Source organism: Antechinus flavipes, chromosome 4 (assembly GCF_016432865.1).
Source record: "Antechinus flavipes isolate AdamAnt ecotype Samford, QLD, Australia chromosome 4, AdamAnt_v2, whole genome shotgun sequence".
NCBI classification, from domain to species: Eukaryota; Metazoa; Chordata; class Mammalia; order Dasyuromorphia; family Dasyuridae; genus Antechinus; species Antechinus flavipes.
Window position 1 is genome coordinate 198,689,314 of NC_067401.1, and position 11,822 is coordinate 198,701,135.

The following is an 11,822-nucleotide window of genomic DNA, read 5'->3' on the forward strand; positions in this document are numbered from 1 at the left end:
TTTTGACAGCTCTGAGAAATTTCTCATACTATTTTCCGTAATACAGTGAAGATTTTTCAATCTTTCCCAGGACCCTAATTCAGATATTAAAAATTTCTCTCCTTGACCTGTCTTTTCTCTTATCAGTACAGTTTCCAAACCTTCTTTTGTTATTTTCAGAACCTTTAAAAAAAATTCAGTTTAATTAATACTTGTGATGCCTGTCTCCTTTTATGCAATTTGTTCAGTTTTTCTTTTATTTCTTCTTCTGTTTGGGGGTTTTATTTTATTGGAGGAATGGGCAATATGAAGAAGAGACAGGGTAAGAGACCAGAAGTAGATTATAGAAAGCTCTAGCACTGAGCATATTTCTTCTTGACTAGTAAGCCTATCCTCTTTGTAGGGGTTAAGAAGTAAAAAGAGAAAAAAACTATATTATAAAAATAGGAAATAAGGCAATATACAATTAATAATAATTGTGAATGAGTGGCATAAAATTACTCACAAAATGGAAGAAAATAAATTAGAATGCAGAATCAGATAATATATATGTACACATATATATTTGAAACAAAGATTCTCATAGACTTAAAATATGAGCTAGATTCAAAATCTTGAGCTTCAGCTGAAGAAAAAAGAAAGGATATGTAATCATCTCAAACAAGATATGACCAAATAATGGACTCATTAAAAGAGAATCTACATCATGTTGAAAGGTACCAGAAAAAAATAAAGTAAAAACATAACTTAATATATAACATACCAAATGTACACTATCTAAATAAAAAGAAAAGTTAAATGATTTACAAGGAGAAATAGGTAACAAAATTATTCTTACAGTGGGGAATCTTGAGAACTAGATAAAGCTAATGAAATAAACTAGAAGTTAAGAACCCAAAAAGAATTTTTAAATAAGTCTCTAGTGATTATTGAATGGGAATAGAAAGCAACACATATATTAGAAACAACTCTGAAAAACTCAAGCACTTAATTCAGTGACCAATCATGATTCCATTCTACTGAGAAAAAATACTTAGCCAACGTTTAAAGAAAGAAATGACAGACTCAGACTACAGAATACTTTTTGAACATTCACAATGCAAGAATTTATTTTGCTTAACTGCATATTTGTTCAATGTGTTCTGTTACAGCTTTCTTTTAATATAAAGATAATTGAAGGGAGAAAATAAATGTTTTATTCATTTAAAAAAATAAAATTTAATTTTAAAAATGAAAAGGGTGATCAAAAATATTTTTAAATGGATTTAAAAGTAGAATCCATTGAAATCCATTTAAAATTTTGACAAATTAGAGGCAGTTTGGAATAGTGGAAAGAGCATAAAAAGGATACCCACAAGATCTGGATTATAGCTAAGAGTCTCCTGCTAAGCTATTATGACCCTGGAAAAACCTCTTTGAGGCTCAGTTTCCATATGAAAAATGAAGTTTAAGTTCAACTAGATTATCTTTAAAGTCTATTCCAATTCTTAATTTTCTTTAACTTTAATACAAATTATTTTAAGAGTCAGAAACAGGCTCTAGAAACTGTGTTTTTTCAAGGAATAATTAATTTAACACATAAACTTTCTTTGTAACAGTAGAAAAAACTCTAAGAAATGAGCTTCCAAGATTCTTTAAGTTTCTGGATAAAAGTATATAAAAATTAATGTCTTGAGAAATGAGCTTCCAAGATTCTTTAGGTTCCTGGGATAAAAGTATATAAAAATATGTAAAAATTAATGTCTTGAATTTTTTCTGGAAATTGTTTCAATTAAATTTTGCTTTTTTAATAGTAAAGACAGTGTATACTAACATTCATTATCCCAGATTATAAATAAATTTCAAAATGGATTGTTTTGTTAAATATAAAAGAAAGTAACTACTAAATTTTTAAAAGTCTGGTTCTTACAATGAAGTAGTTTCACTAACACAGGATTTCTTTAAACATCTTATCCCTAGGGAAAACCTATCTTCCAATCTCAAAATTTTTCAGCATCAAAACTTGTGATCATTCTTTTTGACTGATTGCTTAGGTTTAATCTTCGTATTAATATAATGAATTCAAGGCTTTTAGACAACTCTCTTAGGATTGAGGCTTATTATATTATTGCTACAAACTTTTCTGTTAACTAATGTTATATGAAAGGAAGTATTTACCTACTGTATTACTATGTGTCAGACACTAGCAATATAAAAACAAAAACAAAAGTAGTTGATATCCTCAAGGACCTTATATTCTATTGAGTCATGTTCTCTTTGACAATAGATATTTAGAACACATGGGAGAAATTTTGGAGGCAGAGTTAAGATGACAGAGTGAAGTCAGAAAGCTGCTTGAGCTCTCCTAGTTTCTCTCAAAAACCATATGAAACCAACCTTCTGAAGAGAATCGGAAGGAATAAAACCACTCTCCAGCTTAGGATAGACTGCAAGGACTTCAAGAAAGGTCAGTTTCATTGGGGTGAAAGGGATGCTCATACCAACTCAGAGAGTCTGAGAAAGCTAGTGAGAGAGTCTTAAAATCACAGCACATCTGCAACTGAGACCATCCTCAGTCCTGGCTCAGCAGCAAGGCAGACCAATGGAGAAGTCTCCAGATCAATCTCAGAAGGCAAATTTTGGGAAACCTGGCTATTTCCTGGAAAGAGCTATACACTCCCCCCAAAATTGCTATAAGCAAAACACAAAACACAAGAGGCCTATGCTCAAAGTCATGACTACATGGAATTATGAGGGGAACTGGGGAATACTCAAGGATTCAAAAACAACTTTTTGTGACACTTTAGAAAAATGATGCAAAAATAACCAATGGAAGGGCAGCTAGGTGGTGCAGTGGATAGAGCACCAGCCCTGATGTCAGGAGCACCTGAGTTCAACTCTGGCCTCACGTACTTAACACTGCCTAACTACCTGTGACCCTGGACTAATCACTTCCAACTGCCCTCAGCAAAAAGTAAATAAATAACCAATAGATTGGGAGAAGTTTCATGATACTACTTAAAATTCTGACGAAAACCCCAATGCTTTCTATATTTGTTTGTGTGCTATTGCCCAGAAATTTGCTCTGTTAGATCTTGAAAATGAGTATGTAACCTAAACGCATTTGCTTTGGCTTATGTTAATCAATTGGCATCAGAGATTTGCAATTACTTTAACAAATTCTGTCTTGGCTAGAAGTAGTAGAAAACTACTAGTGAAATCATCAGATGCATCACACATGTTTGATGGGCAGAAGGGGAAAGAGATTAGTAAAGAGAAGGGAAAGGTAAGGAAGAGAAGATTTTGGCTGCCACAAAGGCAGCAATACAAAAAGGTAGAAGAGAAGGAAGGGGAGACTATCAATACAGAGAGGAGAGGGAAGAAATGCTTTTACTATAAAAAGGCAGAGCACTTTAAGTGAGATACATGAATAGGCCTCCCACAGAAGGCAACATGCTTTAAGTTTTCCAGAGGAGGTTGCCATGAGGAACCAAGTACCATATGAACCACCATCTCTATCACTACCTTCTCTTCCTCTCCTCCCAAATATCACAGACAAAAAGTCTGTATACTATTCTGGATAATATTTCTTGAGAATTTTAAAGGGATTTGGGTGTAATTAAGGAGTCCCTACTTGATATTACTGTTAATGAGACACTTTGGTAAACACAGAGGTAACTTTCTTGGTACTTAAATGTGTCTCCGTCCAAGGTATCCCAGTATTAAAATCTGAAATAACAATAACTAAGATAGTTAGATAAACATTTTAACCCCCCCCTCCTCCCCACCCCCCACAGACACATTAAAGCAGATACTGGACCTTTAACATGTTTCTACTTCTTTTTATTAATGCCTAACTGCCCTGTCTCATTGTGAGGAAGAGAACTGTTATATGAACTTGAGACCATTATTTACTGTGATCTGAAAAGGATTCGTTTAGAACACAAAGTAATTGATTTGTTTTACTGAGTTAGGACCTCTCTTCCCTTATTTGCCTCCCATATTTTAAAACTTACCTACCACTATGTAGAGTTCATGAAGTCAATCAAACCCATATGAATCCAAACTAAGGACAAACTGTTCTCTTATGTACCAACAATTTATTATTTAGAGACCATTAAACCTATTCCAAAACTCCTGAGTGCTTATATCCAACAGCAAAAATGACATGTCAATCACTCTGCAATACCCCAAACTGCCAGTGAGGAAACACAATGTATATAATGAAGACTTACCTGAAATTTGTTCAGCATCTAAAGGCTATCCATAATTTCATCAACCCAAGGGCCCTAAATGATCCTGAATCCTATTTCTATTGTTAGTAACATTTCTCACAGTATAAAAGCATATTCTGATGGGTCCAAATCATTATCTTTACTTGGAGAAGTCAGCAATACACTTGGCCCAGGATTTCAGGGCTATTGTGAATCTCCCACACTATTCACATAAGTACTAGTCAAAGACATACAAGATGTAAACCTGCTCTGGAAGATCTTCCTTAATTCAGTATGTTGACTTACTGTGTGCCACCCCTTTCCAGGGAGCCAATGAGAAAAGCAACCTATATAGTCTATGATAAGGACTAAAAAGTCTCCCCTTGTAAGTTTTATAGTCTGTCCTTCCCACAGTGCAGTACTTGGGTTATGAGCTAGGGCCCCACACGAGGGCCTAGTTAAATGATAAATGATAAGGTTCAAAGTATCCTTTAAATGTTAATACTAAAGGCTGGATTCTTTGAGATGATAGTCTCATCCAGTCCTGGGACCAAGATCCATATGGTCCCAGTATCTCTCTCCATTTAATAAACTATTGAATTGGTCTCTTAAAAAAAAAAAAATGTTAATACTAAAATAAAAACATCAGGTATCTGTCCTGTTAGGAACTGTGGGCTATTACTGTCCTCAGATTCCAACACTGGGAGAACTAAACAAGGAATTCATTGTTTATACAACTAAAAAGGTCCAGAGTCTTCAGACACCTTAAACAGTTAAGTGAGTAAAAGGAGATTGCCTGCCTATGACACGCTTCTCTCCCTCCCCTCCCCCCACCTTTTTATACACAGATTGGAGGTTGTATTAAGAGTTTTCACCCAGAGATTGGGGCCCCAATAGAGGTCTATTGGAGTCAACAATACACTTGGCTTTTATTTTGTTAGGAGTGAATCTGGAATCTGGAAACGATATGTGGATCCATAACTTCAGGAAGACATCCAATATTCATCTCTTCTGGTTTAGACCTTACTAGGTCCTGCTGACCAATAGCACTTCCATCAAGGTTGCTGAGCAGATGACCTGGAAATTTCAATCCCATGTGAAGGCTGCAATAACTGATCTCAGCTCCACTAGGGAAATAATCCCTGATCAGCCTTGTACCCCATTAAGCAGAAAAAACAGGACATGAGTCAGGAAGTAGGATGGCAAATAGAATACAACTATGCTATTCCTGAAAAGAAATGTGATTATTCAAATTGTGCATATCCTTTGACCCAGCATTGTTTCTATTGGGCTTATATCCCAAAGAAATACCAAAGAAGGGAAAGGGACCTGTATGTGCCAAAATGTTTGTAGCAGCCCTATTTGTAGTGGCTAGAAACTGGAAAATGAATGGATGCCCATCAATTGGAGAATGGCTGGGTAAATTGTGGTATATGAATGTTATGGAATATTATTGTTCTATAAGAAATGACCAGCAGGATGAATACAGAGAGGACTGGTGAGACTTACATGAACTGATGCTAAGTGAAATGAACAGAACTAGGAGATCATTATACACTTCGACAACGATACTGTATGAGGACATATTTTGATGGAAGTAGATTTCTTTGACAAAGAGACCTGAGTTTCAATTGATAAATGATGGACAGAAGCAGCTACACCCAAAGAAAGAACACTGGGAAACGAATGTGAACTATCTGCATTTTTGTTTTTCTTCCCGGGTTATTTATACCTTCTGAATCCAATTCTCCCTGTGCAACAAGAGAACTGTTTGGTTCTGCAAACATATATTGTATCTAGGATATACTGCAACATATCCAACATATATAGGACTGCTTGCCATCTAGGGGAGGGGGTGGAGGGAGGGAGGGGAAAAATCAGAACAGAAATGAGTGCAAGGGATAATGTTGTAAAAAAAAAAATTACCCTGGCATGGATTCTGTCAATATAAAGTAATTATTAAATAAAAAAGAAAAAAAAAAAAAAGAAAAAGAAAAAAAAAAGAAATGTGATTATTCAGGAGGGAAAGGGCCTTCTAAGAATTTTTATTAAACCAGGGGCCAGATACACATCAGCAAATTTTCCAGGATGGCATTCAAAGGGATTTTATTTCTTATGCAACAAAAAACTATATACTACTGGCATCCTTAAAATCAGACAGGAAGATGTGAGTTGTGGAGGTTGTTCTTTGGCCTCTAGCCCACATCTAAACTACCTTTTAGTACATCCTTTGTGAAGCAAACGTGCTGCCATTCAAGTTTCTGTTACACTTCCATCTTTAATGGGAAAGCCTGAATATGCTTTTTTTCCATCATAATGCTCACGTAGAAATCTGGATGCAGTACAGTGTTATGGAATAAAACGAACAAGTTTCTGCCCACATTTGTTAATGAATGCAAAGGTGTAGTGGAGGAGTCCAATACTGAGATTCAGACTCTTAGAATTTTGGCCTTACAAAACAGCTCTAGATTTTCTCCTGGCAGAGAAGGGAGAAGGCTGTATTCTCCTAGGACCGGAGTGTAAAACAAAACCTAAGTTCTTGGTAATTTCAATAACATTCATTCATACCTACAGACTAAATTCAAATAGCCTAGAACAAGTTTCAAGAGGATGGGAAGGAACATTAGTTCCCATGGGAATGGCTAACTCTTGGTTCCCCAATCTCAGACACTCTTATCTGTGGGATTTCTCCTGTATTTACTGATATTCTATTTTGCTTGTGTTTACAATGCCTGTCTTGGAGCAAAGAACTGATTTCCAAGCCAACTCCCAAATTACAAGCAGTTAAGATGATGCAATGAACAAAAAGAGCAATTAAAGTCTGATAGTGGTGCTACACTGTAAGTACTGTTAGCACCAAAAAAGGACTTGTGCAAAGTCAGCCATTTGTGCAGAATCAGTTTGAGTGACTCCTGTTTTTAAACCCTGCTTAGACTTTGGGTATATGCAGTCATCCTGAAGGAGATGGCTGGCCAGAAATACCCTTGTTATATAAGCACTTAAGACACTGGAGAGAAATTGAACATACACATTCTCATGATACATGTAACAATCAACTTACTTTTACATGGAAGTTGCTTACTTCTGCTTATAAAAATTTAACAAAGTTTGAAATCCACACCAGCATAGTCAGCTGCTTGCTTCATTGGTGTGTTAATATATTACCCTCTACCTTTCTTTTCCTGGGTTTATTTTACTGACCATGACAAGGCTTTGGCCAAGATTTCTTTTAACAGTCACTGGAGTTGATTGAAGATAATTGTGTGACATTGTCATATTTATGCCTAAAAAAAATAACTGGCAAAAACAGGGAAGATGAGATTGGAGTGGTGAAAGACTTAAGGAAGGGAAATTAGTTAAGAGGATATTGCCTTAGTCTAGGTAGGAGGTAATGAGGTCCTAGACTTGGGCTGTGAGTGGAGTAGAAGAATACAGAGGAAACAGATGTATGAGATGATACGGAGGTGGAAAAAACAAATTTCTTAACTGAAATGATATGGAGATTAGAGAAGGTAAGGAATTAAAAATTATATCAAGGCTACAAACCTAAGAGACCAAAGGAATGGTGATTTGGAGGAAGGGTGAGTTTGATAGAAAGAGTTTGATTTTTACAGTGTCTCCTGGACATACAATTTGAAATGTCCAACAGAAAAGTGGTGATTCAGAAATGAAGTTCAGAAGAGATTGCAGGAGGACATAAAGATCTGAGAGTTATCTGCATCCAGAAAGTGCTTAAATCTGTGAAAGCTCATGGGATCATCAAAGGAATGTACAGAAAAAGACCTACCACAGAGGTGTAGCACCCATAGATAAGAGCATGATATGAATAATATAATTCAGCAAAGGAGACGGAGGAGCAACCAAGAAAAAATTGAAGGCAAAGAGTACAGAAAGTTTTTTTCAAGGACTACAATGGAGAAAGAAAGAACACTGGAAAGGAATGGATATAGGATAATATTAAGGATCAGATATGTTGTCTGGTAATGACTTTTCAAGATTGTGAAAGTCTTAGAAGTCTTGAGACTTTGAGGATTCTTAGATATGAGTTTTATTTTTACTCTGTAGAGTAGAACTTCTTGAACTTTTTCTACTCATGACCCTCACAAAATTTTTATGTGACCTCAAGTATATAGGTATATAAAATAAGACATACAAATCAAACATTTAATGATCCCGAATTGTTATTTCTAGATACCCACATTCAGTTACAAAATTTCATGTGGAGTTGCAAACTACAATTTAAGAAGTTGGATTATTCAGAAAGCTGGAAATTTTTACAACCAATGTTTCTGATAAAAGTCTCATTTCTAAAACAAATAATGAACTGAGTCAAATTTGTAAGAATGCAAGTCATTTCCCAGTTGATAAATGGTCAAAGGATATGAATAGACAATTTTCAGATAAAAAAAATTAAAGCCATCTATAGTCAGGTGAAAAAATGCTCCAAATTACTATTGGTTAGAGAAATGCAAATCAAAACAATTCTGAGGTAGTATCTCATAACTCTCAGGATTGGCTAAGATGACAGGAAAAGATAATGATAAACATTGGAAATGCATTGTTGGTGGAATTATGAAATAAGCCAATTAGTCTGGAGAACAATTTGAAACCATGGCCAAAGGGCTATCAAACTATGGATACCCTTTGATCCAGCTGTGCCACTACTGGGCCTGTTTCCCAAAGAAATCATAAAAGAGGGAAAAGAACCTACACATGCAAAAATGTTTGTAGCAGCTCTTATTGTGGTATCAAAGAATTGGAAAATGAGTAGATGCTAATCAATTAGGGAATGGTTATATAAGTTATGGTATATGAAAGAAATGGAATATCATTATTCTATAAAAATGATAAGCAGATTGATTTTAGAAAGGCTTGGACAGATTTACAAGAACTGATGCTGAGTGAAACAAGCTGACCCAGGAAAGTATAGTATACAACAACAGTGAGACTGAGTGATCATCAACTAACTTGGTTGCTCTTTTGACTTAATTCAACAGTTAGTTCAATGATCCAAGGAAATTCCAATAAACTTTTGATGGACAATGCCCATCCATACCCAGAGAGATTGTTATGGAGACTGAATGTAATTCAACACATGCTATATTCATTCCTCCCTCCCCCCTTTTTCTTCTTTAAATTTTTCCACATTTTTTCCCTTTTGTTTTGATTTTTCTCTCCCAACATGATTCATTAATAAGTTTTTTTTTAAATGTACATGTATAGTATAATCAAAAAATGTTTTTACATGTAACTGGAAAAAATTTTTTAAAGCTAGGCTAGAAAGAACTACAGTACATGAACTTTCAGACTAACACAGGCCTTTTTTTTCCCTTTAGTTTGGTCATCTCTTTTTGATCTTTTCTTAATTAAGGAGACCAAAAATGCCTGACTTTCCCCTACTTCTAAATACTAGATCATTAGGTGGAAAGAAGACAGAATACACTGCCTTTAGAATCTCAAAGTCTGAGGTAACATCTTGCTTCAGACATTTACTAGCTATCATTTAATCTATCTCAATTCAACTTTCTCATCTGTAAATTGGAGATGATAGATACCACTTAACAGGATTGTTATTAAAAATCAAATGAGGCAATACAGATAAAATGCTTTTCAAACCTAAACTCATTTAAATTAAGTATTCCAAAAGTCTTAGTACATAAGGTTCAGTAGCTATATAAATGTTGGCAGTTAGATATTACTTAAGTACTCCCTTGTTTAAAGATAATTATAACTCACTTAATATAGTACCTGGCACATAGTAAGCTCTATATAAATGTTAGCTATTCTATATGTAACAGATGCCAGTCTCACTGTATACTTTTTTTAAAAATTGAGAAAATGCAAAATAAAGGACATGGGTCTGACGATGCATTGCAGCTTTAGACACCAATTTGTCCAAAAACTAGAGCCCCCCATCTCCCAAAATATAACGAAACCTGATTTTTTTTCCTTCCAGATCCAGTCAATAAACACTATTAGCTAGCTCTTGTTAGAAAACAACGTTAGAGGCAAGAAACCTTTCATATTTTTCATGACTTGGAAATCAATAGTATGACAGGGATTTAGCAGAATCAACAGGAAAACAATGTCTAAAGAAAACAAAGACTTAAAATAGACTTCAAATTCAAAGGCCTAAACCTTAAGGGGATGACAAAGACAAAACTACGAAGGAGCACAGGCTTTAATTCCGGACAACATGCAAAGTTTAGAAACCGTAAGTCAACAGGTTGGCCAACCAAACCTACATCAGTATCTTCTTCTGCAGGACGTGGGTGTGCCTGAGGACTCGACACTCCAAGCTGCGATTTTATTGAAGCTCTTCTACGGAGAGCACAGAAGGGAGATGGGGGAGCTACTGGAAAGAAGGCCCCGGTAAGGGCCAAGCGCTAGTGCCAACGTCCCTCCCCCAATTCCCTCCGCCCCGCCCCGGCCGCTGTGATTACTCCTTCTCGGCCCGGGGAAGCAGCAGTCAGGAGGGATCCCAACCTGACCCTTTCAGCTCTAACTTTTTCGCTCGAGTCTCCTAAAACCCTCTTATGCCCTCCCCCCCCACCTCTGCACAGTTTCCCTGCGCTCCTCTCAGAAAAACCTGAGCTTTTCCAGGTTGATGAAGCCGCTGATGACACAAAAGAAAAACTGACCCTCGCCGGCCCCTGTTCGGCACTTCCGTTTCTTCCCCCTCTTCCGCCCCCGCCTCCGCCCCCGCCTCCGCCTCCGAAGGGAGTCGGCTGAGGGGGCGTGAGGCTGAGCGCGGGGCAAGCTGGGGAGCGCATCCACGAGACTCGCGCAGCAGGTGCGGCCGAGTTTCCTCCCCTTCCTCGCAGGGGTCCCTCCCCCCCCCGGATTCTCACCCCGACAAGGTTTCTCAGAGACGCAACCACCACGGCCGTCGCTTCTTCCGACCACTCGGCACCCCAGTCGCCGCTGCCACCACCGCCTCCGACACCGTCGCCCCCGCCGCAGCGTTCGTCGTCGTCGCCGTCGTCGTCGTCGTCGTCGCCGCCGCGGCCGCGGCGCGCATCCGCTCCCACGCACAGCTCCGTGGCCGCGCTCGCGCCCGCGCCAGCTGCGCGCTGGCGTCACATAGCAACCGCTAGAGGCCCAGCGCAGCCGAGCGTCGCTTAAAGTTCCGGAGCGGCAGGCGCCGAGCTTGTGCGCCCCAGAAGTGGCAATGGGGGCTTTTCGCCGCCACCCGGAGCTTGTGCCCCTATGGTTCAAAGATGAGTCTAACCATCCCCCCTTGGGGTGTGGCTGATAGTCCTCCCTGTCCCCTACGTTTCCTTACGTCACTGCTTGTCGTCACCGTTGCTTGAATACGTCACTGTTGTAGCGGGGGAGGATAGAGGGTTTTATTTTGGTCTGCTTGGCTATATCCCGATCTTCTCTTTGTCAGCACATCCGTTGGATAAAGATGATAATAGTATTATTGGGGCAGAGCTGGGAAAAAAAACCTTGAACTGGGAGAGTTCAAGGAATGAGGTTCAAGATTCCCGACTCTTTTAGAGCATGGGTAAGGGGTGGGGAGAGGCTGAGAGGTCGGAATGGAGAATGGTGAAAACTCCCCAGAGATATTCTTGTCGCCTGCCAGCCTTGGAGGGCTTTCCAGAAGAGGTAGTCAAAAAACAGAGTTTTTTTTGTGAAGGGAACAAA

General features: G+C 38.0%; 1 protein-coding gene across 4 annotated transcripts in view; it reads right to left on the reverse strand.

Moving 5' to 3' along the window:
- The window catches only part of BTBD9 (BTB domain containing 9), a 460,740-nt gene extending 449,624 nt beyond the window's left edge, over positions 1-11,116 (reverse strand). For 3 of the 4 annotated variants that reach the window (XM_051996860.1, XM_051996862.1, XM_051996863.1), the window contains exon 1: positions 10,418-10,548. The gene's annotated coding sequence lies outside the window, so the exon portion shown is untranslated. Of the gene's footprint in view, positions 1-10,417; positions 10,549-11,023 lie in introns of those variants that run through there. The other variant, XM_051996861.1, reaches the window with a different exon arrangement.
- Positions 11,117-11,822: the final 706 nt, after the last annotated feature.